The 26,474-nt window shown below is 39.5% G+C and overlaps 1 protein-coding gene and 1 long non-coding RNA gene across 4 annotated transcripts in view; both read left to right on the top strand.

Annotated features, from left to right (window-relative positions):
- The window catches only part of grid2 (glutamate receptor, ionotropic, delta 2), a 532,677-nt gene that overhangs the window by 461,926 nt on the left and 44,277 nt on the right, over nucleotides 1–26,474 (top strand). The gene's annotated exons all lie outside the window — the stretch shown is intronic.
- LOC146506663 (uncharacterized) lies at nucleotides 4–26,474 on the top strand. Its single transcript, XR_014877277.1, has 2 exons — nucleotides 4–25,581; nucleotides 26,110–26,474. It is a non-coding gene; the product is annotated as an uncharacterized LOC146506663 (long non-coding RNA).

Here is a 26,474-nt window from a genome sequence, read left to right as displayed (position 1 = left end):
TCTTTTCATTTTTTATTATTATTTTTGGTTAATTAAACTTTGGCACACACAAAATGATTGTGGTTAATGAAATAAACACCGGAGTCGAGTCATTCCCCTGATAGGGTTTGAATGAACAAGACAGGTGGAGAAGGGCAGCAACATCAGTGCAATTATTTGTTACTCAGAACACATTGGAAACATAATTTGCTATAATTTGATCCTGTCATTTTTGAGAACATACATACCAAAAAATTGGTTGTAGAGTGAACTTCCCTGAAGGGCAAAATGACATCTACCTCAGAGGAGAGGATTTTATTCATATATTATATATTCTTTGTGACATATCTGCACGAACATATTTTTTGGATTATGTTATAATTCAAGTTACAGTTTGCCGGTGGTGTTAAATATCTCTTCTACAATATAAAAAAATAGCAAGGATTAGAGGATTAGGGGGATTTGAGTACTTCTAAATCAGCTTTTACTGTTCACTTTAAAAACATACAGATGGGTGTCAAATTAAAAGAAATGTCGTGAGTCCCCTTGTGAAGTGAAGTGGTGAAGTGTGAGAAAAAAAAATAGTGCAAAGTTTTTCTGTGTTCGCCTTTGAAACCATTGTCATCATAAAACTATTTTATACTGATGTCAGTGGTACCATCTAGTTCCTTAGTCTCTCTAGGGGGATGGGGGGAGGTCACTGAAGGGTTTATTGAGTGTAGAAATGATGTGAATCTGTGATACTGGTATGGCTGTTACCACCTCTCACCGCAAATGAGCACTTGAGATTTTGAATGTTAGACAGCACTCTCCACCACCGTCATTGAATCACCAAATGAGGAAATGTGCTTTGGAAGAATAATGCTCATCGGTCCAGCAGAGGTCCAGAAACTTGGAGAATCAATGCCGGGCGGGGGAGTTGAAGCTGCTCTGGATGCACAAAATCTTACTAAAACACATTATATTGGCTTTTCACTTTATTTGTCACCCTTCTGCATTTCATGGTATAAGGCAGCATCCCTATAAAACAAAAACTCCTTAGTGTTGTGGCTCAATCTCTCTCCATGAATCACCCGACATCTTTGCTCTCCAAGAGGGCAAATTTACTTGAAAGCATTGCTGTCCAACATATTGTTAAATGTTCAGACTCATCATAAAATTTGTCATGTGACTAAGGCGCACGTCACACACTGTGCGCATATGTTTTTGGCAACTGGAGTAGATTTTCACGTTCCAAAGGTTTTCATGCTCCTTTGGCTGCTCGTAAGAAGGAAAGAATTTCAAGTTTTGCTATCGTGTATTTTTAATACAGTGATATTTGTGACCATTCATCTTTAGTGTGCGTATGTTTGGATGTATTATGGGTATTGAACAATTTCTATTGTTGGGATCTTGTCTTTTAAAAGTTTCACAGACATTTCCTATCCTTTCCAACATTCTCTGTCATTACTATGTTTTTATGTACTTCTATGTATTACCCAGTCATTTTTATCAGGTGCTCTAATATGCAGATTAAAGTTTCTTATTTTTTTTCTTACATAAGTTATGCAAATATCAGTGCTCATTCAGCATTTGCTAGTAATGCCTAATTCATAATGCATAGTACAGAGAATTGAAGATGTTTACCGTATGGTCTACAGTGCATCCTTACAAAGCACCGACTTGGCCCTGTTTTGACATGCCGCTCATGTTACAGGGTCGTCTGTGTTGATCGGGGATAAATGATGTTAATGATACACAGATAACGTTCGCATGACTAAATACTTAATTCCCTTGGTGATTACCCAGCATCATAAATACCTGACTGCTGCATCTCATTTGCATGCATCCCACTTTCTGTTTGCATCGTGCTTCGCTCTTCCAGAGGGTCCCACTTTCTCCTTTCTGCTTCCAGAATATATTAGACTTAAACTGGAGCCAGCATTGGAAGGAGTGATGAAAGTGGCACACGGTAGTTTTAAAATTATGCATTCAATCCAGTGTCTAATAAGATGTAAGAGTGGAACCATTAACACTTACTAAGAATAATATTTTGTTGGTGATGTAAACATGTATACTTAATTATTAGTATCCCCAGAAACACAAATAAGGTAGTATTTTATTGCAAAATAAGGTTGTTTGTTGCACCAGCAAAAGTATTTATCACCTTCACTACAAACTTGACACCGACAGCTTGAGAAAACACGCTTACCTAGTGAGCTGACATCTGTGATTCTGGCATAATGGGTTGAGAAATAGTGGCGCCAAAGACAAATCACACCTCGAATTTTCTGTAACGATTTTTTAAAATTGTGGTATTTCTGCAGCACATGGGCTATCACAAGCTAGCATGGTACAGAGAGATCATGAATACACATTGTCATTTGATGGCTTTGCTCAGGAGACAGTCCTGTTCACGAACCACGGTGAAACCTATCATTATGGCAACACATAAGATAATAGTGTGCTCTCCCATCACTCTGGATATTTGGTTCACATGAAAACAGCAGGTCATAGCCGTGGCACTCGCCATTAAGGTCGACAAGACCAAAGTCAAACTCCGATTGGCAGCAGGAAGTTGTGGGGGAAAAAAATCTGTTACACCCTGCGTGCGAATCACTGGAATACCACACTTAACAAGAACAACTCGAATGTGAAGTATCACTGCAACTGTACAACCCAGGAGAACACCTGAACCTCCCTATGTGATGCAATTCAGACACAGTGTGCACGCTTTAAATGAGTTCATGGCCAGAGACACTGTCAGACATCATGCTGTTGCAGAAATGTAAAAGTCCAGTTCCTGCTAGCAGACTGGGTTGGGGCGACTCATAAATATATATCAAGAAGCAGTTCTTCTGGGCAGTGCTTCAGTAATTATCAGCTGAGACTGAATTTTCCATGATAAGTAAGTCATATGAAAAAAAAAAAGGGCTGCTTTTCAGAAGCAGCGCAGTGGGAGGAGGCAGGACTGACAAGAGGCAGGACTGGATGAAGGTTTTTGAGAGAGGATCTGCTTTTTCATGGATAAATTCTCTATGACAGGGGTGACACCTCCAGAGTGGCAAGCAAGCACTGCAGAGCAGAACTGAGAGCGAATACAAGAAGGAAGCCGATATCCCCTCTGAATATGTCTCTCTTGATTTTATACTTTACTTTCTTCGTTCATCCCCTGCTCTGCATTTCTGTTCCTTTCTTCTCACCTGCATCTTTTTTTCCCCTCTTTTTTAATTCTTTTGCTGCACCACCGAATATTTGGCTGTTAGCGTTCTATCACTCCATCGCTCCCTGCCTCCCCCACTCTCGACTCCTACCCAAATCTTTCTTTCATTCTCTGCTTCTCCTTATAATATTTCATTCTGCAACCCCGCTGTCTCTCTGTCTGTCTTTTTTTCATCTACTTTGTGTTAAAAGCTACAGGGTGCACTCTAGTGGTTCACTAATGCCTGTCCCTCTCTGCTGACTGCATTGACACAAGCTGATTTTTTCCCCTTCTGCTGCAGTGCCACTGACAGTGACAGTGCCGCCTTTACTGTGTACATTTAAGCAAATGAATCAGATTATCGGTTTAATTATTCCTAAATTTGGTGGAATTGGGAAACACTGGATACATCCTCTACATTATGTACATGCAGAGCTTACCAGTCATTGATTTTTCCTTTAGAGAAAACATTTTGTCAATGTGGAGACTTTCAACCTGTTAAGAATTCTTCTCATGCTGACAAATACATTTAGAAGGTAGTAAACAGACCCCTGAAATTATTTATTTTTTTAAGCTAGAGGCTAGACGCAAAGCTATAATATTATTAACAGACTCCATGAGTCAGACTTTTTTGGTTTTCTGTCTTTGTCTGATTTATTCTGATCCGTTTGTCTTCTTCAATCCCGTCCCTTTTGCTATATTTGATTCCCGTGAGGTTAAGAACTTGATATATTTTCCCCCTCAGTGTCATGCTTTCTCGCTCCCTTCTTTCTCTTCCTGCACTTTCTCTCCGTTTTTTTTTCTCCTCTTTCCCAATAAACCTCTTACCCCTCTCCGTCACCGTTGTCTCCTGTGCACTATGGATTTTCTCCCTTTTCAGTTTCGATCCCCCGTGGCAGAATAATATTATATGTCAGAACAGGTCAGTGTCTGGGCTGTCTCTGCTATCACTCACACACAAACGTGCAGCCTACACACACACATAAACGCACATACACAAAGACCTACTCAGATGCAAACACAGATACAAAATTTGCATTTCCCTAAGTAGCATGCTTTACACATGCAGTAACACATTTCCCCTTATGCGCGCCTTGCATACTTTGATACACAAACACACACCAAGCCAGCCAAGCGCTTCAGGGTGAGGCCTGTCACGGAGTAATATATGTGTCGCTCCCATTTCAGTCAATGATCAAGGCACTCAATAGAGTGAGAGGTGTTGCACCTCCGCCTTGATATCTCATTAACTTTGTGTCACATATGATATCTAAGACCGCTGTGCTCTGTGTCACTGTTTGACATAATGGCATCCTCATTTAAGTCAATGGAGGACTTACTTGTGGTCCTCTGTTTATTATTGCATTGTCTCAAGAGTGAAAGCAAAGTCTTTTTTTTGTCTGTCAGTATCAGTTACTTACCCTCTAAATTATATGAAACCCTTACTGACATAGATAATAATAAGATGCGCCGATATTAGCGACGGTAACTGTAGAATCTCGCAACTCCTCCACTGAGCACTGTCTTACGTTTTCTTTATATGACTCTATATGGTTAATAAAATGCTTTACTTATGCAACTATAGTTTAAAGCCTCATCTAGTGATTTTTGTTGTGGATAATAATTTCAGCCAATGTGACAGGAGACTGTACTATGAAATGGAAACGTTTTCCACTGAGTGCCGTTTATGTCCTAATACTATAGCACGTACATGCATGCTTGGCATACTCTGTCACATTTCACTTGAAGCTCACAAAACTAAAACCTTCAGATTTGCATGTTTATTCACATACGTGCCAATGCCGACACGTACACACACCTGACTCGGTTGAATTAAGTATCCCTGTGTGAATATTTGACAGCTACTCTCTGTCAGGCTTTAAGAGTCTCTGATGACCGCTGAGTGATTTTAGAGTTGAGTGGATTGCCAGTGAGTGATTTTCTGTCTGTATGACTTTCTGCTCCACCATGGGAAGGTACCACTTTAGAAAATGCATCTTTTTCCCTCATGACATTGCCTACTATACATTACCGTTATTCCTAAAAAAGAAGAGCAGAAAGTATTGAAACCTTCACTGAAACATTATCAACGATAGCATGGGGAAGGGGGGACTTCACGGTATAAAGGTCCTGTTCTCCAACAAAGACACGCAACACTGTGTGAATTCACTATCCTTCCAACCTGACCCTGCAATAAATAATTTTCAAAAGGACGATGAAGGCTTTGGAAAAATTTTCCCATACTTGTAGCAGCCAATGAAAGCTTGGAAATGGATGGAGAAAAAGAGGTCAGACGAGTGGGCTGAAAGCAGTGAATCTGAAATTAAATGCTTCATACATTATGAATATATATGGATTATACTATAGAGGAGCATTTACTTCAGGTAAAGCGCTTTTACATAGCTGCTGTCACTTGTGAAGCCGTCTCTTCACTGAAAAATACCAATTTCTTGGATCTGAATTTCAAATTCTTATTACCTGAAAATGGATCTGACCCACTGAGCCGATAAGGTCACATCAATCAAGAGAAGCATATAATATATAAACATTAATTCACTTTCTATAATCCCTTAGTATGCTTTTGTCATATGGAAGTTTTCTGACCGCACAGGATTGTCTTTCATTTAATTTCCTGGAGACAGGAAATAGAGGTAAAGTGAGTAGGAAAATGATGCAAAGTAAATGGCCCAGCCAGGCTATCAGGTCCCCCCACACGTCAAAAATACCTGTGAGCGATGCTATGTAATACTATGTAACGTTTACCAGTGAAGGAAAATTCCTCCACTTATCCTACATATGCTCAACTCCATTGTGCAACAAGCCATTTTCTGCCACTTAATTTCATCCTAACACCGTCTCCCCATTTAGCATAACGACTCTAGAAATTGTACTAAAAATTACCATCATCTCTTCACCTCTGCTGCATATATCTTGAAACAGGAAGTAAGTATCTGTATAATGTAAGCCTATAAGGTTTCGCCAATTTACCATAATGACTTCAGTGATGGTGATAAAGATTATGCCGAGTCCTCATCCAGATAGAGCTGGTGGCAAATCATCCAAGACCTGTTTGGATCCTTCAGCCATCACAGCACTCTAGAGGACAATCGAGACAAAGCAGAGGAGAGATGAAGGGAGGAGTGGAAGATGACATAGATGGCGAATTGGTGCTCGAGGAGTAGGAAGACGGAAATTGGGAAATTTAGGTGGCATGAGGGTGATAAAGGGGGGAGGGAGACGAACTAGTGAAAATTGAGAGAGTGAATGCATGTGGATATGAAGGGACAAGAAAGAAGTGCAAGGAGAGGACTGAAAGGAGGGATGATATAGAAATAGAGAATGAATAGGTAGACAGTGACCTAGACAGAACTGAAGAAAAGGATTAGCCATATTTTGCTAAAACATATTTTTTATTTACTATATTGTTTATTTCTTACAGTTTCACTCTTGCTCTAGCAAGGCCTTAAATGCATACATATATGAGACTAATGATTCTGAGTGCTATGCTCTGAAAGGGTTACAAGCACTTGGAAGGGAATAACTCCCTTTTAACAGGAAGAAGCATTTAACAGCCATGTTTCCAGTTTGTGATTAGTTTCATTTTTAGTGGTTGGTTATTTTTGCTGTTTGCCCTCCATTCACTTTTAAAAACCACACTCGCTGACAAAATCTGCTCCTTTACAACATAATCCGTCCACTTGAAGGCTGATGCTTGCCCCATGCATTCAAATGTGAAGCCAAGGAGTCCTTAACAAGTATCTTTTGGAAGTGAGATTCAACGCTATGAAAACCCAAGCGTGTCGCTGCATCAAAGTCAAAGGACACGTTGTTTGTGAGACTTCAGCGACTTTGATAGGACACTGAGAAAGCACAGGGATTCAGAACAGGTTAATAAAAAATCACCCGCCCATTTAAGGTTTATGAGCGCTTGTTCACTGCCTTTCTCTCTCTTCATTAGTCAGCCATCCAGTGTGAATCAGCGAGGTGGACTGGGGGTGTGTGGGGAGATTATGTTTAAACAGAGGATAACATTGAAGCTCACCCCAGATGCCTCACTTTGTGTGCGTGTGTGAGTGCAGGCACATGTTACTCTTCTCTCAATTTAGAGAGGCCTCTCTAACACCTGTTTACCCTCTCAAATCACGGTTAACATTGTATCTGTAGGCAGCAGTGCTTTCTGAGTCTGTATGTGTTTGTATCAGTGTCACAGTTCTTTAAGGACCTCCTGCCAACCACCCATTGGTCAGGGAGTTGCCAAGGTTACCGAGCAGGGTGGCCCAGCTGTGCTCGGGGTGACAGATCTCTGTGTTTATGATTCCTCTCCCCCTGTGTTTGAGAGGGGTTGACTTTTCATGAACAAAGCTCTCAGGTCCCAAGGTTGCCTACAGCTATGTGACTTGTATCTCTTACATTGCACCCACTAACACAATATTCTCCCTGCGCTTCCTCTTGTCACTCCTTCAATTTTGTTTCTTTCTTCCTCGTGTGCTCTTGGTTCCTCTTTTTTGCTGATGTTGTTGCACTTCTGTAGTCCGGAGTGACACTTGCGGTATTTTTGTGCCTGAGCCAGTGCTCTGACACGGTGCGCTTACAAGAGGGGCTGAGGCAAGACCCGTTTCATTAGATTTTTAAAAATTGATGCCATATTTATGTGTTTGTCATGTATTTTATTGGATTTGAATGAAATCTCTGCTGAGCCATATAAGCCCGTGATATATATCTGTCACTATGCCATGGTATGACTGCTGCAATATCCTCTGTAATAATCCAGGCTATGCTACGACCAGAAAATGCCTTTTTTGGCTGCTGGGCTCTCTCATTTTCTATTTTCTAGTAGTGCAAATCACCCCGACAGGAAAAAGAGAAAGCTCTTTTCCTGCAGAGCCTGATAGCTCATTAGAATTCAACACAACAAGCCCAAACAGCAAACATATTTTCCTGCTGTTACAATTCTGTGCCTATGTGATGACAGTGTTTCTGTGTTGTGACTGAGATTTGGGGAAAGCAGATGAAAAGAGGACTAAAGACGAAGGAAATGGGGGTAAATTTACTCTCCATATTAAAGAGGGAAGATTGTACGGATTGAAAGAGACATTTGAAATAAGGGAATTATAGATGCTAAACAAAAATGGAGAGAGGGAGAGATGGAAGTTCATCCTTGCTCGCTGTGGTGATTGATTAAAAACTGGCGTGTTTGCTGGAGATGTGACAAATCGGCATAGAGTGAAGGGAACAGAGGGAGAGAAAGTATTGAAGTAAGGAGAGGAGATAAGGGTTTGGTATGGTTAAAAAAAACTCAAAGAAGAGAAGAAGAAATATTTGTTATCTATTTCTATCTATTTATGTTTTCTTCTCTCTGTTCTTATATTTAAGAACGATGCCGAAATTGCCTTCGTATCGGTTTCTCCTTCTTCTGCCGCCCAAGCGTCAATCCATCTGACAGCCGCACAACAGTCTTCTTCTGGATTTAGTTTTTTCTTCCTCCGTTTGCCTCCCTCACTCTCCGAGTCAGTGTGTGTTTTTCCTCTCGTTCCCTTTCATCCCGCGCTATACCTCTTGTGTCTAATAATAATTACAGCACCTCACAAAGAAATCAATGAAAGTCAGCAAATGAATGCAGCAATTTATAGACCTGCTTTATTGCTGGATATAAATTGCATTAATGCAGCACTTGGGAGCACACATCTGTGTTTGTGAACTCGTGTTTACATTTTAGTGTAGGTGTGTGTGTGTGTGTGTACAGTATACTGCTGTATGCAGGTCATAAAGGTATACCTGCATGTTCATGCAAAGCTCTATATCTGTGACACAGCTTTACAATTTGTAACCAAGAACCTTTTTTTTTGCATTAAAAAGAAAGAAAGAAAAAATAAAAACAAATTTGGCCAAGAGCTTTAAGGTCACGTCCTGTAGAAATAAGTTAGAGAAAATAGGAGAAACTGTTCAGAAGGTTTAAAAAAAAAAATCCCTTGTTGGTCCATATTACTTTTCCCCCTCTCTTTTTAACGGTCTTCCCCAGAAGAGTATGTGAGCTTGTCCAGGCAAGCATGTAATCCCGGCAATGCAACGTGCACTTGTTCATGATTCACTGTCCTCAACATATGCAGGACACATCCTCAATATTTGGCAGAAGGGTGCAAAAAAAAGTGCAAAGATTTCCTATTTCTCCCTGTGTGATGTTATCGACCCTGCTGCTTCCCCTTTCAGTCCCTTGATTACCCAACAATCACCTGTAGGCCCCCACACAGTGGATATTTCCTTATCACTCCCTAGTTTTGGAACTGAGATCTACTCTACACTTTGATTTTGTTCTTCAACACATCGATTCCTTTTGTTTAGTTTTCTTTTTTGCTTTGTAGATACCCTGCTGTGTTTGGGATCATTGTCCTGTTGCCTGAACAAATTTCTGCCAAACTTTAGCTGTCAGACAGATGGCTTCATATTTGCCTCTGAATACAGAGGAGTTTGTGGTCGACTCAGTGTCTTCAAGGTACCCAGACCACTGTGCTTGACAGCTGGTAGGAGGTGTTTGTGCTGATATGCGGTGTTTGGCTTTTGCCAAACATCTTCACTTTGGCCTCGTCTATCCAAAGGACATCGTTCCAGAAGCTTTCTGGTTTGATCAGCTGCAGCTTTGCAAACCTAAGCCGTGCTGCCATGTTGTTTTTATAGAGAGGAAGCTTTCTCCTGACAAACCTTCAAAAACAAGCCATACTTATTCAGCCTTTTGCTAACTATACTGTCTTGAACTTTAACATTTAAACTTGTGTTTTTGTTTGGTTTTGGTTTTTGTTCACTGATTAATGCACAGTCTCGCCTTGGGGAGAATTTGCTGGGATCTCCACTCCATTGTGGTTTTGTGTTGACGCATAGCTGAGTGCTCTACACCAAGGGCTGCTTTTATAGTTACTGGTCATCAATTAATTGGAAGAATAGCCTAATACCAGGCCAAACACAGGTTAAACTCTGGTTCTGGTTCAAAGAAATTCTGTTTGGTGATCTTCTATGAAATGCACTGTCATGTACCCGTAACCATGCTTAACACTGCCGTAACAATATCCAATCCATTGCATGTTCCCCTCTGCCCTGCAACAAGATGGCAAACATTGATAAACTCACATTCCAGCTGGTCTTAAGTTACTGTTTAAGCTCTTTGAGCTGTGCTGTTTTTAAAGACACTAACAAAAGGGAAACATGTCACAGTTTGCTTCTCATGTGTTTGGTAGAGACAAGCGCAGAAACAAATCATCTCCCCAACATGTTTCACATTCTTTACTTGGAGTGTTTAGTAAAAGAGAAAATTACAGAAATATTTCTTATTTTTTCCTCTTTTACTTTAAAGTTTTAAAGATATTATCTTGCAAACACCGAAGCTTTGCTATTATGCTTTTAATTTTCTTGTTTGTTTATTTTTTAGGTATATAAAGGATCTGGGTCTCTAAATATGTGAAGTTAAAAGTAGTCTTTAGCTAAAATGCTTTAAAAAATATGGTTGTGCTGCTTATGTTTTTGTTTTAGCCCAAATTAACAAGAATATACCTACTTATGTATCTTTAGATGCCAAATGCATTACTTGTAGTTGTAACTAGTTGTAAGCTGTACTTGTGTACTTGTAAGTTGTAACTAATACTTAACCAAACTTCAACAATAAGTCTCTCCAAAGTCTGCAAGCAGCTAAATTGAGTTATGTTTACAGGATAACCAGCAACAAGCATTTAATTTAAAGAATATGATGTCCTCTTAGCTCTCTAAGGTTAAGATTTAGTATTTAGTAAGTATGAAAAAAAGTCAGTATGTTGCTGTCTGCATCAACTGAGCTGAGTGGTGTATGAAGGTTTGTAGTGGTTTGTACCAAACTTTATTCATCAGCAAGCACAAACAGCTATGTATCGGTCAGTCTCCATGGGCATTGCTTTAATCAAGCTAAGCTTTCTCGCTTGTAAAACTATTTAGGAGTAATTTCATTTACATAGTTGGTGGTTAATTGGGTAACATAAAAGCTGTGTAGGTAGAGGAGATGAAACCTGTAGTCAGTGTAAGATGTTAGAATAAGAATACTGAATATTGAAGTAAAAACTGCTTTGATTATTTTTTGGCAAGTAGCATAAGGCATATTTGAGAGTTTAAGCAAAAACACGTGTTTTAATCTATCTTACAGTAGTGTAATCTAAAAAAAAGCATGTAATTTTATCCTTTGTGGGCAGTTGCTGTTGAGAACTGTGTGTTCTTCTTCCTGAAAAGCTTTCACTTTACTCAAAACATAGAAGTTTGCAGCCTTAATGATTTCTCCTACACCTTTAATGAGCCAGCCCACATTCTCTCATCCACAGACTAACAAGAGATAACCATGCAGAAAAAATACTCCCAAAGTTATCTACTCATTGCAGAGAAATTGATATAAAAAAAAAAAAAACTTCTAGCAATTAGATGATACACATAAAAGAATTTTGATTTTACAATACAGACAACACCATAATTTAAATGGGCAATCTCAATTCCAAATAGTAATTAAAATGATAAAACATTCCAACAACCTTTTTTTTTTTTGAGGCAATAGGATAATTTTTTTTTTCATTGAATTCCTTTTTATCTATTACTGAAGTCCAAGATGAAAAAGATAGCACATAATTATTGTATTTATAGGCCCTGCTGGAGATTAAAATGCACACAGAGTCTGGCTGAGAGAAATATGAAAGGGAGCACAACAGCAATTAGGCCAATAGAAGCACAAAGAGCAAAGTTGTGAAAGTTAGACAATAGTATTATTCAAAGAGCCAAATGCTCTTGCTGAAAGAAAGAAAAATAACCATTTTTAAACACATTTTTTATCTGCCTGCTCTCCGTCATGTCTAGCCAACTCTGTAACCTGAAGCAAACTGTTAGATTACATCTTAATTTCCCAGATAAAAAGAGGCTGAAACTGAAAAAACAGAGAATGGATCACAGTCCCCTGTGTTTTAAATGAAAGTGGAAAGGGCAAGTTTAATCTCTGGATTGTAGATTAATTAGGGGGACAAAGTAAGAGGTGGAGGGAATTTAAAAGAGAAAAAAAAAGCATTTTATTAATGGTTTTGTGGTGGGATATCTGGTTACAATTGACCCTCATCTCTTATCGTCGCCTCACGTTCAACCCGTTCTATTTTTCATTCTCTCCTCCCTCCCTCTTCTAATATTTCTTAGCCTTTTATTTATTTCTCCCTTGTCTTCTTACGTCTACACCACTCTCACTGTGAATAGAAGGCTTCTCTTTCTTTCTTTTCTTTCACCTACATGTCCTGCTCTTGTCCTTCACCTCCTCTTTTTTTTCTCCTCAATGGTGTTTGTCTTCATTTTTTCACTCCTTTCTGTTTGATGTCTCCTTCTGTGTTTGCATCATCTATCCCCTTTTCTATCCCTTCCATTCATTCTCTTCACTTCACCTATACTCTTGGGCTTCTCTTCATTATCAAGGTGTTTTCACATCCACACTCCTTTCTCTCTCTCTGTGCCTCTCGCTCTTTTCTCCCCTGTTCTCCTCCATACTTCTTTTTCCACTGTCCTCTCATTTTCATGCGACTCACTGAGCAGCCACACTCAGCGTCTTTATCTCTGTCTGTGGGAGAGGAGGCAGCCCAGTGCCAGCAACTAATGGACTTTTGGAGAACACAGACAGCCATGCATCACAGTCCGGAGAACTACATAGGGAGAAAGAGAAGGAGGATTTGGAGGGAAGCCAAAGGGAGAGTGATTTGGGACAGAGAAGGAAACAGACGAATGAGGGAAAGAGTGATAGCGAAGAAAAAAAATAAAGTTAGAGGATCCTCTCAAGCAATACATGGAAAGGAAATAGGGGAGAAAAATATTTTGCTTGTGGGAGCTATAATCAATAAAGGCATCTGTAAAAAAAAATTCTTTACAGATTTAACACTGCACATCTTTCCTTAATTTACCAATGCAACTTTGTCAGCCAGCTTCATCATAGTCATGCAAACAGAGAAAATGCCTATAAACATTTTTTTAAAAAGTGATGTGGTTTAAAAGCTTTTTCCAAATGGTGGCAAGAAGAGTTAGAAAGTGACTAAAGAGTTTTTCAGTTTGAAGATTATTCAACTATAGGATTACTTGGACAACAAAGTTTTTAGAAATAGCCTCTTTTTACACTTTTTGTAGTAAAAATATAAATTCAAGATGTGTGTGGATAATTTCTTTCTTTTTGCCTGTTATCATCTCAGATATTAGAATTTTGATTTGACAGAATTGTGGAAAAGCTGATCATCACGATCAATAGACTAGCTATTTAATTTCCATATACCCTTGACCAGCTGTTGTAGCATGCCATGAAGGAGGAAAAATGAGTTGTTGTAAATATGTGTAAATTTCGTGGTTAATGTTGAACATTGCCACAAGCCCAAGGCTTTTTAGATGCAAGAGGGAGATTGGTTCTCAGCGCTACACTTCTGTCCTGTGAAGCCTCCCTCTGTGGCATTAAACCACTTCCAAAGAACCTTGAAGGCAGGTTGTGAAAGTATGCAAAGGATTTATGGTGCCATACAGTATCAGATTGGTAAAAAAATAAATAAATAATAGAAATCTACTAAGAAAAGAGTGTGTTGCATTCTAACATAATTGTGTAATGCAATCTTAAATAAATAAAGAAAATCTGTCTGTGGATGTTAAATGTAATAGCTTCTTTGCCAAATGAGGGAGTTTAGCTAAAGTCCTGCTCACTTTATTACATCTGCAAAGCTTTGCTGAAAGTCAGCCAGATTTGAGTTCCCAGTAACAAAAATTCTGGCCACCCAAAGAGAACAGAATTCACAAGTAGAAAATGTTTTTTTTGTATTTGAAATGTGCCTCCAGATACACAAAAGCAGAATGAACACTGTGAGCTGTAACTTTCATCTTAGCAGGTAGAATAGTCTCTGATGTCTAGGTCGCACCTATAGGTGAGAAGAATCCAAAGGATGCACGAGTCTGGAGGTGCACACAAACACGTTTCTTAGCCAGTAATGCATTGCAGAGTTATGACCTCTAGTTGGAATGGAAAACAGAGTTCCAATGACACACACCTACACATCCAGCGACTTGCAGAGTAGTTACAGCAGAGTTCATTTCCACACTGCACTTTCTTCCTTCATGGGCGGTTTGTGGTCAGGTGGACATTGAAATGTATCTGTAATAACCAAGTGCAGGCTTTCAATGGCAAACTCATTCCCAGTCTACAGCGGACCCCCATCAAACTGCAAGGCATGCATCTTTAAGTATGCTGACAGCCTGTGAGGGCAGAAACTCTAATTTGCACTGAAGATCTTATCATTCACCTCAGGTCTAAGTCGAACTCCTGGCAGGTTTTTGTGAACCTTAGCCATAACTTAATGAATGCTGGGTAGCCTAGTGTCTGATCTTTTCTTTCCATCTGACAGGTGCTTGTGTTGACTGAATGAGTAAAGGTACATTAATGATTTTCACTCTGTCTCGCATGTTTACACGAGGAAGAGTAATGGCCTTTCAGTGATCAATGCTAGCATCACCTTTCGGTCAGATAGGCCATAAATGCTGCATAAATAGCAGTCAAGTGATATTATAATGGCAGATGTTTTCAAATGAAGTTGTGGCTAAAGGGACTGTGTGATCTACAAGATTTGTTTTAGCAAACACCAGCTGTTCATTAATTTTGCGCGAGTGCGACTGCGGAACCACTCAAATTAACCGAAGTGTTGTGAAATACTGGCACAGCTTGTCAGTCACTCTGCTAACTGATGGTGATGTTCGGCTCCCTGACAGATCCTACGTGTCAGGCTTATTGACATTCATTTACTCATATGCTACAGTAGTATTTTCAGGTACTATACAGGTGAGATTTTTTTGTGAAATTCAAATTATTCTGGAATGAATAGAAACTATTGAGGAAAAAAAAAGTTACTTCTTTTAATTACCCTCGGGAGTCGATGGAGCTACAGTGACTGATGGTGTGAGAGCACTCATGCACCTAAATCTGTTGCTGGAAGAGCATCTGAGTGTATCAGTCATCATTTTCTCTCCTCGCCTTCATAACTATTTCTTTCCCACGGTTCCAATTAAAACTCCTCCAAATCAGGCTGTATTGCTTCCACATTAACATTTGCAAGACTTTTTTTCTTCTCCCCCATACAAGTAGTAAGATAACTTGAAGTTTTAATAGAAATTCCATCTGAAATAGACATGGAGTCTGTCTGCAATATGGGCCAGTGTTTTCCCTTGCAATTACTCCTTGGTGTTATGGAGGGCTTTTGACACTGTACTGCAACCATTTGGCACCAGAACTTACCACTGAGACCAATATTAATGAAGTAAATAGAGGAGGGCTGGCACGTTGAACTCTGCAGCCTGCATTTAATCAGTATTTTATACTCTTGGGCAACTAACATGTTAAACTGACAGGGGACATTCAGGATCATTGTTGAAACTGAGCCTGCATACTTATAACCAAAGTAGCGCTACAGTGATATGGTGTGCTTTCGACCTTCTTTGGGCTGTGATCTCTACAGTTCTTCCTTCCAAATTTATGCCAGAGGTGGATGGCTCTATTCACATGTCCTGATTCTTCACTTGTTTTCTTTTTGATGCGTGTCTGTGATTGCAAAATGTGTAACGTGACCACAGTGCAGAAATGTGCCACCTGCCAGATGAGGGCACAGTGTCTGGTCTCACTGGTGTTGACAGGGTGAGGAGCTCAGTAATCTGTGATGACCTTGAAGTCAGCCACTGATCCTTCGCACGGAGAGGCACAAGGTGGGAGACACAGTTCATACATTTAGTGTTACCTGCTGAGCATGACCGAGTATATGGCGATCAAGGGGTTGACCGGCAAGACCTGCTCATTTATAGGTTGATGGGCAGATGGACAGACAGACATTCTCTAATGAATGGTCTGTCCGACAGGACTGATAGGATCACGTCCCTTTTTGTTGGTACGGCGATATTGCTCATGGAAGCCAATGGATTGTGACACTCAGTAATGAGAAGGTGGAATACTCGTAAGCTGTTTTTAAGTAGTGTGTTTTACTACCCTGACCTGCAGCATAAGGAAAACTGGAAAATCTGTGAGAAAATAAAAGGCCTGGATCCAGAGTTGCATTTATATAGTCACAAATGAACTAACTCAGAGGTGAGGGGCACTATAAGAAACTCTCTGCACCATTTTCATTTCTGTTAGTCAACCTGAACGCTGTCAAATGGGCTCGCAGGATGCAAGCAAATAAGGTTCTCTGTGCATGTCTGTGTAGAGACAGCGAGTACTTTCATAGCCTTGTGTTTTATGTTTTGAGTGTCACTTTTTATAGTAATTATTTCAGCATTGTCCAGGTATTAATGGCAACCCTATTGATATGCTTATGACTGTTAGCGGAATCCATAAAGGAAAATCTGCATACTGAATAGGTTCCAATTCTATGCTGCTGTCTCATCTGCAAGTCACAGCATGCTTTGTAATTTTTTTTTCACATTTAACTTGCTCTCACGTCTGTCTCAGTCTGTCACTGTCTGTGTTTGTCATGGACAGATTTTGCCTCGCTTGCCTTTTGTCTGTGTCAGTGTGTGTGTGCATCTTATAGCTTCTTCTCTGTTCTGCCACCCCGCTGTGCAAATGTTGATGTTGATGATTTTTTGATCAAAAAAACAAAGACTGCTTGAAGGAGACTCGGCGAGCTCATTCTCTGCCAAACCCAATACTCAGTTTCAAATTAAAGAAAGCGATCTGGATATGTATAAAGTTTAACGGGTCCTTCGTTTTCTCTCGCGTCACCTTTCTAGCAAGTTTTTGCAACTTCAACTTTTTCTTCTATTTTTTTTTTGTCAAGCACGGCTATAGAAAAAGAAAGAAAACATAGCTCTTCCTTTGACTCAGCATGTGAGCTCTCCTTTATTTTTGAAACTTTATCTGAGATTCATCAGTCTGTGTCTGTGTTTGTTTCGCTGACTTTTTTGAGGACAGTGTCGGGGTTGTTGACCACCTTTGTTTTTCTTTTTTAGGCAGAGAACATTTCACAGACATCCCCGAGAGTTTCTATTTGTTTGGCTCTCTGCCTTTACTTTCAGACACTTCTGCAGGGACCTGAGACATAATCCTGGCTAGTTTATTCAAACAGTACACCAGTTCTTCACACATTCACTGATTCAGTTCATTTCATCTTCATTGTCAGGGCAAAGTTAGCCGGGCCAAGCTACAATCAGCATGACCAGCAATCACCCTGGACACTGCATTCTACTTTTAAATTTGATGCCAAGCATCAGAAATTTAAAAGGAACAACAAAAAAACGGTTTAATGACACGTGACCCAGCTGTGCATAAAGCTCAGCTGTTTCTGGATGTAGATGAATATATCTATATTTTCATTACATGTAATGTAGTTGCACTCTCTCAGACATCATTTCTTGTTTCTATTCTTAATAGAAATGTAAAGCATAGTCTAGAGCAAGTGGCCCTAATATAACTATAATTTCTCTCCTTTGATTCTACTCCTGTGATAAGTCAGGGATTTTTTTCATTGTCAGCATTAATAATGTCTTGGTATGTTTTCATTTGGTGCATTGCAAAAATCTTTACAATTAAAGAGTACTTTAAGGTATTTGTGTAGACTATAGTAAGTATAATTCTTTAAATTAGTTACTGCTGCGTGTCGTCTTTGTTGTGGGCTGTTTAAGTTCCAATGTTGTGTGCTGCGTTGCCCAGCAACACTGCATGCATCTAACAGTAACCCAGGAAGTAAATGAACCTCTCTTGATATTTGTCACAAATTCACATCGTCTGGGTCTCCTAGAAAGCCAGAAAAAAATTGCAAAAGACAGCACACACACACAAAAAGATTCATACTTTGTGAAGCCATGCAAATATAACATAAGACTTCATTATGAAAAATACTGTTGAGCAAAGGGAAGATGAAAAGGAAACAGAGAGAAATAATTTTTTCTGCCAGATCCTATTAAGGCTGGCATCTTAGTTTTGGCTCACTGATCCGTCTCGGATGATCCGTCTCTCCAACATCTGTCTCCAATTACTTCTCTCTTCTAGTATCACATCTCTCATCGGCTTAACGGGGTCTGAGCAAAGATTTTCATAGAGCGTGGCAATAGGCGATTAATTTCTCTCTTTTCTTTGACTCCCTCTTCCTGGAGAAACAAAGACGACTAATGACAGCTGATGGTAATGAAACAACAGAGAAACAAAGGGAGGAGAGGGAGTGAAGAAGTTGTCATATTGCGTCTCTAAGGATGTAGGCGGCTGTTGCCACTAGAGCGAGCAGTCGGACGAAACAACTCAGGAGGAATTGGCGCAACCTGCATGCCAGGCTTTAGCACCTCAAACCTGGCCATCAGTATGTTGTTGGAAAAGGTAGATAAATATTCATTCACTAGGTAAGAATATAGATATTTTATATATTTTCATCTTCAGTCCAGTCCTTGTACCTGGCCATTTTCAAAGAGATATATTCTTTGCTTCTCTGTTAAGTCCCTTAACACCGACCTATAAAAAAGCTAACTCTGGGAGCTAGTGTTGTGTCTACACATAACAGGCAACTTGGCAAAGAGCCAATTTTAAATAATGTCTTTAGGCACTTTGTTACTGGCAGCCTGTTGAAAAAAACTCATTTTCTCCTAATTTGTTTGTTGAATCTATGAAAAATCCCAAAGATAACATAGTTTGACAGGCATAAAATTGTATTTTTGCACCCAGAGAGCTATTAGGGGATCATTTGGCATATCTCGGCATGGTGTGCAGTATGTGCTTTAAAAAACTTAAAGAAACTGGACAAGTGGAAGATCAAAAAAGAAGTGACAGGTCTCAGCAGATGAAAAGTACCTGAAAGTCTGGTTCTTAAAAACATCAGGGGAAAAAAAATCCAGCGAAGACCTGACACAGGACCTGTCAGATGCACGTGGCCCCTCAGCTGATCCATCTGCTGTTCACCGAAGACTCATAGAAATAGTTTAAGAAATCTAATGGAGTGAGTAAAACGCAAAATGTTGTTCAAATCATCTTTAGTTTATAGAGGAGGTGAAAGGCAGAGGTACAACAGTGAGTGTCTACAGCCATCCGTAAAACACGGTAGAGGCTCTGTCTTGGATTTGGGGCTGCTTTTCAGCCAGTGCTGTTGTGAAAATTGATGGAACTATAAATGCAGCTTTTGATCCGACATGCAGTACCATCTGGAAAGCATCTTATTGGCAACGGCTTGATTATTTAGCCTGACAATGATCCCAAACACACAAACTACTTACCTGGATACAGTGGAACTCAAGCCTCATCAATATTGAAGCAGTGTGGGATCATCTTGACAGAGATCATAACAAAAGGCGACCAACATCCAAAGAAGAGCTTTGTTCTCAATGAAGCCTGGCAAACTATTCCTGAAGACTACTTAAAGAATTTATAGGAAAGCTTCCCTAAGAGAGTTCAGGCTGTGTTGGTGAATGAAACTGGTCGCACCAAATATTGACTTTCAAGCTTGTTTGAACTGTGCAACTTAAGTTTTTGCCTTATAAACTGTATTTCTGGATATGTTTACACATGCTTCAATAAATGATTGCACCTTTTCCCCATTTCTTAGCATACTATACGAAAGCTGTGGTCTTAAAGCTTTAAAAAATGCAGCCAAATAGAAACTGTAGAATTATCCCAACACATCACCTCGTAAGGGAACCTGTCCTGAAATAACCTTCCTCATGTGTATTTATGCAGTAAGATGCATAGACGGGGAGTCGTTGTCTCTCTTTTTGGTGCCCTGATTGATTCGCCTGCACCTAATCTTATCTTTATTCGGATCGTCATATATCTACAAGAAGCCAGCTAGTGCAAACTGGGGCGAAAATTTGGCTGGGGAGCAGCCTCTCATTGTAATGCTCTCTGAGCCCAAACAAAGGCAGCACAGAGCATGTGGGATGCAAGTAAAACAAGACAGAGAGAGACAGAACTCGCTGTGAGGATGTGGTTTGAGTGTTATGCCGCAGTCAGACCAAAATCCGCTTGGTGAATTTTACTCACGTGGTGTGGACAAAAGCAGGACGGTAAGGTTGCAAGCATAACCTGTACTGCTCACAAGCTGATAGCAGCAGTCATCAGAGCTGTGATACAAAATGTATTTTATCAAACACTGTTATTACCCTCTGTCATTGTCCTTACACTGCAGACACACCAAATTCTCTCCTATCTACTGCATGTATTATTTCACCATTCACTACACAGAATCCTCCAGTAGTATTTTGTGAATTAAAAATCATTTCTACCTGCTCTCTCTCAAACTGGCAAAAAGGTGGAAAGCTTTGTAACTTCAGCCCTTAAAGATCAATCTGGTTGGACTGAGTGAAAGCATAAAGTCGGTTACCAGACGTGAATGTTTCTAAATGCTACAGACGTGAAACATACGCCTATATACTGATTGTGTGACGTTTGTGAGAGCGACAGAGACTACCCATAAAGTTTAGAAATTGGCAGAAGCGTTAGATCTCTGGCCTGAGATGTACTGCAAGTAAATTTAAGTTTGTCTCTGGGCTGTTGGCTTTTTTCTGTCAGAGTCTGTCTTCCATCAGTCGCTCTCACATTTCTCAAAATCAAATAAATCAGCGTCAAAAGAGAGTGATGCAAGAAGACATATGCAGAAGTACGCCGTGAGTGTAGGCTGCTGGGAGACAGTTCTGAGCTGGTAGCAGTTATGAGTAAAGATGAGAGACTTCACTGTAAAATACAAAGCTTAATGATGTAATTTCTGAGCTAGGTAATCTTTTTAATGTTCACTCATTTCTATGAAGCGAAATCAAATTATGATGGGGTCATCGAACAGGCAGGCTACTCTGCCTTTTCCCAACAGAAAAAGGATGCCATAATCTGTCTGTTTAAATGTGTAAATGATAAATGCTCATTTACTCTTCTTGCCTATAAAAAGCAAAAGCCATCAGTAATTTAAAGTAGATTGACCTTCCCCTCTAGGTCATGCCCTTCTAGATCACTTCGAGCACTGCTGCTCTTTTTAGATCACAAAGTACAAATGTTGTTTTGATCACTTACACGTGGACATTTCATCATAGACATCAATCTTTTCAGTAAAGGAACATCAACTGCCAATAATTTAAACTAATCCAGGTTCAGATTATGAGAACTAAGGCCAGATGGACTCACAGACAAAACAGGAGTCGTGTCCAAGCTCAAAATCAAAATAGGAGACAAGGCGGTCGCTGTGCCAAAGCAAAGGTGGTCCACCAGGTACTGCTGGTCAGTGGTACAGAAGCTAAACCTAACCAGGTAGCTGTCAATAGAGGTACATTTAAAAATTCAAGTTGGGTTTTTTGTTGTTTTATTGTTGTTTATTTGCTTGTTTGTCTTTTTAATGTGTGACTAAAGATCAGTTTCTGTTGAAAGCTGATTAATTCACTGGGAGAATAAACAAAAGAAAAATGTGAGGATAAGCTGTAACAAATCCACGTGGATAGCACAAAACTCAATACTGAAATAATATATGAATAAAAATTAGGAAGAATGTACTTTATTACAGCCATGACCTTTTCTCTTAAGTTTCTACTGTTTTTCTGCAACTTTGTCTGTGTACTCACACAGCCTCCCGTGTGTAAAACATTTCACATACATTGCTTTAAGGCTAAATGGTGATCATTTAAGAAACTAATTTCACACTGGGGGATGATTTGTTATGTGCCACTGTAGAAAAAGTGTTTATAATCTAAGATGTAATTTATGGATGAGGGAAAAGATTTTTGATATACTTTAGTTTAAACTTTGAGCGAGATGAAGAATCTGGTATTCCTTTGCATGCTGGGTGCCCTTCAAGGGATCTTTCTGAGAGAGGGGAGGAGAGAGAGAGAGGAAAAAAATCAGACAGAGAAAAAGAGAGTGGACCCTGGAGTAGTTTGGGCATTTTGAAGTTTCAGCATGCCTAGACTCTGAAGCCAAACTGTTTGAACCATGGATGAGATAGAAAGACCTCTTGAAAACTGCAGAGACACACGCGCATGGGGCTAGTACTGTAATATAATTGCAATGTAGCGTCTAGAGAGAGTTTTACAAGTCAGAATGTATGTGCGGTCACCCCAAGGAGTATGTGTAGGTGGCCACTTTTCATTTGAATGGCCCTCAAAGTTCAAAGTTCAGCCTTTTGTTTATTTCAATGCTTTTTTCTTCTTCTTCATTTTCTTTATGTAGAAAGAAGGAGGTTTCATGTGCTGTTTGTTCGCACAGGCTTTATAAGCAGCACTGTTCATTTTAATTAACTATTTGTTGGTCATTTTAAACTAAAAACACACTCAGTCCTCTCGCGTGTCCGACTTTGTTAACATTGTGCACCATAATTTTATTTGAGCTTTGGATAATGTTTAAGGAAATATTTTTTATTGCACTTTCTATAGTTATCTTTAAACTAAAAATACACTGTTATGTGTGGAAACTCTGCTATAATGGAAATTAGTGCTGTCAGGTTATTTAAGGTTAGGCAAGTTAGGGAAAGTTAGTGGACTTTGTAGTCAGTCTTTTTTTTTTCAGATAAGACCCATTTATATGCTCAAATGTTGTGAAGGGCTTTGAAGTTACCAGCCAGTGAATTCAGGCTAACAAATCTGGCATCCTTTCATTCTAAAATAGCATTTTGGATCTGTTTGGGTCGCTAAGTTAACCTGTCCTACATTTTCTCATGTCACAGTTGTTTCTTCTTTCTTTTTTTTCCGGTATAATGTAAAACTACTCACTTTTTCTTCTTTTTGTTGCAACATAGCTGCAGTGGCACTCCAATACACTGACTGTGTTAGACTGTGGTTACGCAAAATGATGTTATACAACATGTTAACACGCTCATCACAACCCAGTTGGTGATTTTGCTCCCATAATTTCAAATTTAGTAATAACAAATAATGAAGCAAAGACATGAATAATTAGTTTCGATTTAACTATTTTCATCTTTCGTGTTTTCTTGCGCCTGTGGTTGGGCGAAAACACAAATCAGAGCTGCTCTGGCTCATGGTTCAGTGGTGTTATGGCTTCATTAAATGAGCTCTACCATCACTAAACCCCTTTAAAACTGATAAACAAGATATATAGACCATAAACAATGAAAGAGCAACAGAATTGGTTTCATTTTCTCTCCTTGAGGCAATTGTTGTTGTGATTTGGCGCTATATAAATAAAGTTGAATTGAATCCTTTTCAGGAAGGAGGGATGGAAATTAAAAAGTGGCGTGAGTCATAGAAAAAATTGGAAGCAGAAAGAAGAGAGACGCTGCAATGACTTTAATTTAGTGATTATGGATCTTACCGAGTTGTCTGTCTTGTCTTTGTCGAGAGAAGAAAACAAGGCCCAATGCAGTGATTAGGATGCATTGGTGGTTGATAGTGTGTCCGTGTGATTGTGTGGTCTGTGTTTGGTGCGACTGTGCTTGGGTGTGTTTGTTTTGGTATATCTGCGTGTGACTGTGATTGTTTCCAGAGCGTCAATGTTTCTGGGAAAAGTAGCTTATGATTTAATTACCTTGGCCCAAGCAGAGGCACAACCCTGTACCTGTGGAAGAGAGGAAGGAGCACGTCTGTACAGTGTGTGTGGGTTGGATATGAGATGCAGCAGTTAGTGTTGCATGAGATAAGCATCACTTGCATATCAAGTACATTCGGCAAGAGCATGATAACTTAGACACGCATTGAAAACATTTTCAAGGATTTTAAAACTTGAGCCTGAACGCAATTAATCAAAGTTCACTCGACAAATACAAACGTGATTATTACCACCAGAAGAACCTGAAGACAGCACACCTGCAAATGAAAGCACCAAAAAATATCTCCCAGTGTAGTTTAAGAATATTCCACCTCCCCCAGTCACCCCATTTGTATGATAATGGGAGGGTTTATGAAACGCTAAAATGCAAAATGTTATTTAGCACCAAAAATACTCAGTGAACATGGCACACTGGTGGATTGTGTTCATTTAAGAGATCCTGGAGATCATCTGAAAAACAATTAAATGAGCTCTACATTTGATAAAACAGTCGTGAAATAGTCATAGTCATCAGACGATGGGCACACCGTGGTCATAAAGCGGGCCTCCGGACACTGAGGATTTTTCTGCATCGCATGAGTCTATAATTTTTTTTAAAAAGGTGTCAATATGTACATGTAACCATAATAAGCAAACCATAAAAAACCTATAATGCAGATAGAATATAGAGATACTGATATGTAGAGTTGCATCACTTATTTTAATCAAAAACATAACCCACTAGAAATTTTATTTCTCATCATATTGTAAGCATAATTTGTAGTTGATGAGTTTTGCTATAAACAGGTTTTTAGTGAATAGTAACCATCAGAGGTGGAAAGTAACGAATTACATTTACTTGCGTTACTGTAATTGAGTAGTTTTTTTGTGTATTTGTACTTTTTAAAGTCCTTTTTCAAGTCTGTAATTTTACTTTTACTTAAGTATATTTTTTAAAAAGTATTGTAGTTTGCTACGTTTTCAATCACACCCGTTACTGAGTAAATTAAAAATAAAAAAAACTCATTCCGCTTCGGAAGTACTGCAGAGAATGATGGGTAGTAGAACAAATTGGCGCTAAGGTCACGATAAAGATGGAGTCTGACATCGGTGTTACGGATCCAGTGAAAAAAGAAGCCCCGTCGAATTCTGCTGACCCTGAACTCGAAGAAACGGATGTGAACCCCTGGCCGTATTTAAGGGACCCTTTCGGCTTCACGTGCAAGAAAGGCAACAGCTTTATTATGCAGTGTAAGCTGTGTTTGCAAAGAGAGACCGAGTTAGCATCTTTTAAAAATTCCACATCAAACCTGCACAAGCATGTAGAGGTAAATTAAATACAACTCATATTGTTATGGTAGCAAAAAGGCTGTGTTCAAATTAATCACATTAAGTTAAGACATCTGTGAAGAACACAGATAACGTTGGTTGGTACCATTGACTGTAGAAAACATGGACAACGCGACAGCTCCCCAAAAATGAAGCCAAAACGTCTCTATCGCCCCCTGGTGTCTGGCTGCAGTATAGGTCATAGACCCCGCCTCCTCCATGTTAGCGGATGGGACTGGGGTGAGACTAAAATAAATTAATTCTCCTGAGATAATTTTTTTCCAAAGATTCTTTCTTTTGTTTTCAATAGTTCTCATCACGCTGATTGATGTTCAAGGGGTCTCCTTTCCCATAAGTTTGATTCTAATTCCTACCGCGGTGACGTTAAATTGGGGTGAAACGTCATCATAAGAGCTTTGACTGACAGCTGCAGTCACGGAGAAACTTGCGTATCTCTGTTTCTCGAATAGCAGATAGAGCGTAGGCTCTGAGAGGACGCCCAGCGTTTACGCTACGAAAACACGACCGAGTGTTTTAACCTGACAGCCTGAGGTGTTCTTCAGTAAACTGGACTACCCGACAGAAGGACCCGAGGCCCCGCTGCACTTTTTCGGTAAGTCAAACCTGTTTGTAAGCTAATCCGTAACTACCGTCCTTAGCTAGCGCCTGAGACCTAGCTAGCTAAAATCAGCAGTCGGCAGTCAGGGTTCGTTTAGCTAACCCGTGCAGGTGAATGAATTTACTAAAGAAATCAAGAGAAACGCCCCGGGCTGCTCAGTCACTAATTACTGTTACTGTACTTTTGTTACAAGTATTATACTGTAAAAGCAACAGGCTGCACCCTGCTTCAGCTTCTGTGCAGAGCTGAATATTAAATATGTGCAAACAACAGCATGTTTTCAGTCTCTTGCCACATCTGTAAAGACAGTAACAATTTTTTTTTAAAGCTTGTACTTCAGTAACTCCTCATTAATCAGGAACTATGGATTAAAGTACTGTAGTGTACTGTAATACTGAAAAAAATGTAAGAGAAGAACTTCAGATCCCGAGTGTGTGAGGACAGAAGAATCAGCTTTATTTCAATTTTGAGGGATAAAATTTATATTTGAGTTTCATGGTTCTGTTCTCTTTGTGATTACAGGAGCTGCCCTCAGATTCAGACCTCAGCACCACCCAGTGACAGCAGACAGATCATCCAACATGTTCACATGTTAACTGCAAAATTAACTGATGAAAACAGTACAAAGGTTAAAGTACCACACGTGCTGTAGTGAAAGCTGCAGTTGTTTTATTGATAAAGTTAAAGACAAAAAAACAAAAGGATTAATCACTCATGTAACTGTGTCACTATATATCAGCATTAACAAGACCTCAGTTTTGTGTTTCACAAAGCTGCTGATCTCAGACCTGCACAGCTTCCGTTTTAAACATTTGATGTACTCAGCTGCATGAAGAGCATATGAGATTTTCTCTAACACAATTAAATAAAACCTGATGAAGGTCAAA

The sequence above is a fragment of the Neolamprologus multifasciatus genome, chromosome 12 (genome assembly GCF_963576455.1).
Source record: "Neolamprologus multifasciatus chromosome 12, fNeoMul1.2, whole genome shotgun sequence".
In the NCBI taxonomy this organism is placed as follows: domain Eukaryota; kingdom Metazoa; phylum Chordata; class Actinopteri; order Cichliformes; family Cichlidae; genus Neolamprologus; species Neolamprologus multifasciatus.
Note: the sequence above shows the minus strand (reverse complement) of the source record. Positions and strands in the feature narration are given on the sequence as shown.